The 6,891-nt window shown below is 54.3% G+C and overlaps 1 protein-coding gene and 1 long non-coding RNA gene across 2 annotated transcripts in view; one reads left to right on the forward strand and one right to left on the reverse strand.

The window, feature by feature from the left end:
* Positions 1–390: 390 nt before the first annotated feature.
* LOC125612297 lies at positions 391–6,883 on the reverse strand. The gene is made up of 3 exons (XR_007342593.1): positions 6,422–6,883; positions 4,142–5,288; positions 391–3,856 (listed from the first exon to the last, which is right to left on the reverse strand). It is a non-coding gene; the product is annotated as an uncharacterized LOC125612297 (long non-coding RNA).
* Emp2 (epithelial membrane protein 2) overlaps positions 6,467–6,891 on the forward strand; it is a 31,272-nt gene continuing 30,847 nt past the window's right edge. The window contains exon 1 of the mRNA XM_015490725.2: positions 6,467–6,486. The gene's annotated coding sequence lies outside the window, so the exon portion shown is untranslated. The remainder of the gene's footprint in view (positions 6,487–6,891) is intronic.

Here is a 6,891-nt window from a genome sequence, read left to right on the forward strand (position 1 = left end):
AGGAAGAAAAGTCCCTTGACTGAATTCCTATTCTGTGTGGGCTGCTGGGGGCAGAAGCCAGAATCTGGAGGCCAAGCCTGTCTCTTCTGGGACACCAATCTGTCAGGGAAAAACGAACAGGGAGGAATGGGCAAGAGCAAACAAACATGGCTGTGTGCAGAAGGATTTTAATGTCACCTGGGGATGGAATTCCAGACTGTCAAAGGGAGTCTAGTTTGGTCAGAGTGGCTTAAATACCTCTGCCTGGAAGCATAGGAATGGTCAAGAATTTCTAGGTCTCAGCCTGCTCCGGTGGCTCATGCCTATAATCCCGTGGCTGGGAAGGCTGAGGCAGGAGGATCACAAGTTGAAACCAGCCTCAGCAACTCAGCAACTCGGTGAGAACCTGTCTCTAAATAAAGTAAAAAAAAAAAAAAAAGGCTGGGGATGTGACATGCTCAGTGGTTAAGTGCCCCTGAGTTCACTCCCCACCAGAAATAAATAAACAAATGCAAAAGAAATTCTAGGTCCTCTCTGTTAACCTTGGAATCTTGAACTGTGGGGTCATGGGTGGGCTCCCATGGGAAAGGGCAGTGTCCTTACCTCCTCAGACCCAAAGATTTGTACAGACTCGCGAGTCAGGCTGAGTTCTGAGGCTGGATTTGCCCACTTGGCCCAGAGGTCGCTTGTTTGAGGGGCTATTTCCCTGGCCTTTTAGCCTGAGAGACAACTCACCCACACAGATACCCAGGAATCTCGGAAAGAAAAACACAACACCTACCTGTGTCAAGCAGGATAACAAGTAGAACAGGGTTCGTTAGTAAGTTCCATGAGATTAAGGGGTTGGGACAAGTTGGTTCCCTGCCTCAGAGCCGCAGCGGATGGCTCGCAGGAGACCCACACTCAGTGTACCTTAAGTGAGGGATCGGAAAAATATCATTTTCCTGAGCAATTGTTTGGCACAAAGGAAGGAAGGGGAGGATTTTGTTATGAAAAATCAAAAATATTTAGAGAAGTACAAAGGACGGCCTCATAGGCTGCAGGTAGAGTATTTATGATAGAGCCCAGATCCCGGGCACCGGGGACCCACCCTGGGGACATTACCAACCACAGGGACGCTCGCCCCCACCCCTCCTATTCGGCGTTTCTCAGTGCTGCGTTGCTCTAAAAGCGGCCTCCACCCTCCCGGCCGTGCTGGGGGACACCTGAGGCCCTCCTCCTGTAAGCCACCCGCGGTCCCCATGTTTGGGTGGTGGTGAGGCTGGAGGAGGAGGGCGGACCCCCCACTTCCTGTTTGCCTTCTGACCCTCTTTCAGGAACATTCCAACGGGGAGCGCCTGGGGCTCGGCTCTGCGGTGCCCTCGGTCCCGATGAGACCGGGAACCAGCGGTGAGAGGCCAGAAGTTCAGGGTCCCCAAGGCCACACGCTCCCTGGACCTGCCCTGTGTCTCTCCTATTCAGGTGCCGTGACTCTGTTACACAGATGGCCTTAGAGGACAAGGAGGAGCCCGACAGAATCCAGGCGGTTTCTCCAGGGGCCTGGGAACTCACTTCGGCTTCTGTCCTGAGTCAAGGGAACGATGTTTTCGCGGTTATCATCCTTCCTCTCCCTCCTCCTTCTTCTCCCTCTTCTCTTGGCTGAATTTTTAGACTTTATGGAAAAAGCGACAACTGATAGCTGAAACCAAGCCTCCAAATCTGTCCCACCCCAGGGCCACTGGGCCACCTTCCCCTCCCCCACCCGAGGGCCTCTGTCGGGCACTCTTCTCCAGGCCCTCGCGCTCTGGGGTGCTGGGTTCTCAGGGCGCTCTGGGGTGCTGGGTTCTCGGGGTGCATGTGGGGGCAGGGGAGCCGCCCCGGGAAGCGCTTCTGGACACAGAAAGTGAGAAAAGCGGGATCCTTGGCGGAGGCCCGGGCAGCCGCAGGTGGGGACCGGCTGTGTGGGGGCCTTCTCCTGTCTGCAGAGCTTTCCTGGCCGCGGTTGTGGGTGGCCATTCTATCAGTGATGAGAGGAGGCAGAAGAGTCGGACCCTAAACTACGGCTCCGTCCCGACTCAGGGAAGGAAGCCAGGGACCAGGTGTGAGCCGGGGTCGCCAGGGTTTCTCGTGTGGCTGGAAACCATGGTCTCCGTCCCGTCCCAACCCGCTCTGTGGAGGAAGTGGCCCCAGGAGAGCCCCTTCCTCAGGCCCTGCTCTGGGGGCACAGATTTCCCTTTCCCACGCGACAGAGACTCAGGGGCTGCCCCAGGGTCTCTCCTGGGGCCATGGGCAGCCAGCTGAGCCGCGCTTGGCGGCTGGCTGGGGCGGCTGGAAGGGAGTTTGGCCCAGTGCTGGGCTTCCTGCAGCTTCCACACCTGGGTCTCCCAGGAGCCTCATCGGGGGTCCTGCTGCATGTGTGTCTGGAAGAGGGACCAAGAGCCAGGGGCTGCCAGGCCTTCGGGAGTTCCTTACCCTACCCCCAGGAGCGCCAGGTTGTGGGCCCACCCCAGACGGTGCTGGATCCTGGGAGGTGGACCCTGGGCCAGGATTACAGGGCTAGGGGAGAGTCTCGTTCTTGGTCTCATGGCTGGCTTTGCCCCTGAAACGTGAGCGTGCAGAAGCTTTGACTAACGGGTGCCTGGTCACCATCAGCCTCCCTCTTTCCTGAGGCCAGGAACACTCCAGATAGAGACTGCTCCATCAGCCTGTGTCCTGGAATAAAGAGGCTACAGGCACACGGTCCCATCAGCCCACAGTCCACATACACCAGGAGCAAGATGTGTCAGCACTTGTAAGCCACCAGATGTGGGGATCACTTTCTACCACAGATAACCCAGCCCCGAGGCTACAGCTAGAACCTGCCCCCCCCATTTAAGGCACTCAGGTTGATCCTAAGTTTGCATGTTAGCTATCTACTGCTGCGTCACAAATGACCCCACGATTTAGCAGCTTAAAGCAGCTCACACTTACTGTCTCACAGCTTCTGTGGGCAGAAGTCTAGGCACGGCTTAGCAGGGTCCTTGCCTCGGGTTTCCCACAGGCTCTGGTCAAGGTGTTGGCCAGAGCTGGGGTCTCATCCGAAGGCTCCGCCGGGGAAGGACCTGCTTCGAGCTCACCTGGCTCGCTGGTGTTGGCACAGTGGTGGAGCAGGCTGTCGGGCTGAAGGCTGCAGCTCCTGGTGGTGCTGGCTGGAGTGACCCTTGACTCTGTATCACATGGTTCTCTCACAAGGCAGATGCTCCATGCAAACACGCAATCCTACAAGGCTACAGAGAGTCGGGCAGTGACCCCAAAGTCACACAGTCACCCTGCTGTGGAGCATCACTACGAAGGTGATATCTCATAACTTCAGTCTGCTCATTAAAGCAAGGTGTTAGGTGCAGCTCCTAGTTGTTCGGTCCTTCCCAAGGGAATGCAGACTTCACAAGGGCATGAGTACAGGAGGCAGGCCACCACACCAGCCCCTCCCCAGACTGTTAGCAAAGGAAATGGTCCTTGAATGGAAGTCAGTAGACCCCTGGTGCCCGTCAGGAGTCACTGACCACGGACATGAGGTTGGGTGGCATTCATATTTGATCCGTGCCCAGGATGACCTATAGACTTTAATCATATTTTCTTTACTTCTCCATCCTTCTTTTTTAAATATGTTTTTAGTTGTTGAGAGACACTTATTTTATTTATGTCTTTCTATGTGATGCTGAGAATCGAACCCAGTGCCTCACACATGCCAGGCAAGTGTGCTACTGCGGAGCCCCAGCCCAGCCCCTCCCCACCCTTCTTGACAAGAACCCACACTGTCTCCCCAGGACTTATCCTGCTACAACTTGGAGATTTGTTAGGCTGTCTTCAGGCTGGTGATCAGACTTGCCCCCAGGCTTGGATGACTCCATCATTTCTTCTGAGAACAGAAACGTAAGAAAAGCGAACAGGATCAGCTAGGTCAAAGTGGCAGAACTCTGACAGGTGCTAGACAGAAGCACACAGAGATCTCTGCACCCTCAATTATCTTCTTTCCCCAAACCTAAGCCAACCCCCCCAGCCCCAGCCTTCTCCATGGCCCTCCACACCTTCAAATGCACTGTCTCCAAGTAAGGTGACCCTTCTATCAGTCAGCTATGGCTGTGTAACAAACAGCCATGAAACCTTGGGGGCACACAGCAAGAAGCACGTGCTTCCCACTCACCTGTCTGTAGCTCGGCAGGAGCAATTCTGTGTCCCAGACAGAGGTTCTGCAGGTCAGGGCTTCCCACAAGGCCAGGCCTTCCACAGGCCGGTGGAGCTCTGCTGTCTGTGCCTTTCATTTCCGGGGACCAGTGGCTATCAGCTGTCTATTCTGCTCATGGAAATGGCAATGGTGCAAGAGGGCAGCCCACCGCCCGAGTGCCTTCCGCGTCTTTGTGTGTGTGTGTCATGGCCGAGTGGCGGAACTGAGTCACATGGCCAGGTTCAAGATCAAGGGGGAGGGGGATGGGCTCTGTCCACCATGCGGCTCTGACTAGGATGGGGACGCACTCAGCTCCTACAGGGGCTGAGGTTTGGGGGCAAGAACCCCATCCGACACACTTTTATCTCCCCCCCCCCACTATGTGGAGGTTTCAAGCTTATTGTTATCGAAACATCCGGAGCGGGGATCCAAGGTGGTGTTCGGAGGTCTCTGCCTCCAGTCTCACTGGAGAGACAGGAACATATTTAAAGAGAAAATAAGGGGAACAGGGAGGCTCCCAAGAGCACTCGGAAACAGGGAGGGGCAATGGGTCTGCTCCTTCCTTCACCTGGTCCTGGGGAGGCATCCAGGTGTGTGGGCAGGTGTTTCCCTGTGAAGGACACACCCCACCAGCAGGAGGCCCAGGGGCACGGAGCCAGGAGCACTGGCTGGCTCTGAGTCACCGAGCAGAGCACCTTCCCCTCCCAGGGACCTTCAATAGCTCTGACAACAGGAGGAAGAGTCCTCTGTGAGGCTTTTACACCTCGTTGATGTCCCTTTTTCACAGATTGCACACCTCAGGCGACAGGATGCGGCTGGGTCTCACCAATGCCCTTTTATTGGGATAATGTCTCTATTTGTGAGTTTCTCTTCTATTTTTGATGGATAGCTCTGGTTTCCTTGGCAATACCGGATTTCCTTTTAAATAAATACATTAAAATAAACAGTTGACTTCCAGAGAAACAGAGCGAACAGTAAGCAGCTCAGGTGGCGGGTTGTTAGGCAGTCGTCGAGGTGCCGATCCACACTGGTTCACTCGCATAGGGCCTTTGGGCAGGTGGCTTTGCAGATGCCTCAGTTTCTTCATGGATAAAATCAGGGTGACTTCTGCAGCAGGGCTCTTGTGCTACGTTGAAGGTAATATTTATAAAGTAACCAGCACACAGTAGGCACTCAGCACATGGCAGAAGCCCACCTACTCTCTCTCCACCTGGACTTTCCCTTTGGGTTGTCCAGGTGGCCACCGGACAGGCAGGAACCACTGTCCAAGCAGGTCCATGTTCAAATTCACACCTTCCTGTACCTCTTAAGACCCAAAGAATCTCACTTGGGGAACGAGAGAGTCCATGCAATTAAAAGGGACCTGGCAAATGAGACCCCAGACTAACTGAGCAAGCTCAGGGCCTGCAAGGTGGGATGACCCTTTGGAGGGGGGTCTCAAATCCCCCCAGGATTTCTAGTTTCGACCCAGTGAGGCCCGCCCACCAAAGCTCCTCAAGGATTAAAAAGAGATGCTCATCAGAAAATTTAAACACAGTGTCCCGGCCAGACCACACTATTATGCAATAAATCGTATTTCTTTTCTTTTTTGTTTTAAAGATTTTTAAAAAATATTTATTTTTTACAAGTAGTTGGACACAATACCTTTATTTTTATTTATTTATTTTTATGTGGTGCTGAGGATCAAACCCAGGGCCTCACATGTGCTAGACGTGCGCTCTATCGCTGAGCCACAACCCCAGCCTCAATAATCATATTTCTTAAAAAGGTGTTCTAATTCTCTTGTCAGCAGCATAAATCAGTTGCCTTGTGTGCTTGAGTTTGTTCAAATAACATCAACCCATTACATTTTAAATGTGCTACAATATGTTCTGACCCAGCTTTGGAATTTATTCAATTTTTAAAATACGCCTTTCAACACACACGATGGAGCTCGGACCCCTCTGGCCTCCTCCCTCTTCCTCCCAAGAGCCTCCCAGCCCACCAGCCCTCGACTTCCAGATGGGGAAACTGAGGCTGGAAACAGAGGCAGTTTTTTGTTTTTTTGATGTCATTTTCAGGGGTGGGTCCAAAACATGGGGCTGATTTTTTGTGACGTGTGTGTGTGTGTGTGTGTGTGTGTGCGCGCGCGTGCGTGTCGGTGCCCGGAGTGAAAGGAGGAGAGTGGAGAAACCTTCAGACTCATTCCTGGACCTCCGCCTGAGACAGTAACGGTGCTTAACCTTCAGAGAGTCTAACTCCGAGCCGGGCAGGTGGTACCTGTGAACTTCCCATCATGAGCTCTTCCAGGCTCCACACGGCGCAAGGAAGGGAAACCGAGGCAGGTGAGATGAAGAACGAGTCCCCCGCCCCGGGGGGCGGTGGCGCACGCCTGTAATTCCAGGAGGATCGCAAGTTCGAGACCAGCCCGGGTACTTTAGCCAGGCTTCTTAAAATAAAAAGAAAAAAATTGAAAGGTCTGGGATGTCCCTCAGTGGTGGCGCCCCCCTGGATTCCGCCCCCAGAACCAAGGGAACAAGTTCACCAAGTTCCAAAAGCGCTGCACAAGGGATGCCAAAGAAGGCGCCGGATTCCAGGGGATTCCGGGACTCCCCACCGAAGCGAAGGGAAGAAAAGCGGAGAAGCCCGAGGACCGAGGGCAGGAGCGGGCGACCCGCGGGAGGGCGCCGCCCGGACGTCCAGCGCCCGGAGCTGTCCCTTCTCGCGGTCCCGGCCGCAGAGCCTCGACT

The sequence above is a fragment of the Marmota marmota genome, unplaced genomic scaffold (assembly GCF_001458135.2).
Source record: "Marmota marmota marmota unplaced genomic scaffold, marMar, whole genome shotgun sequence".
In the NCBI taxonomy this organism is placed as follows: Eukaryota; Metazoa; Chordata; class Mammalia; order Rodentia; family Sciuridae; genus Marmota; species Marmota marmota.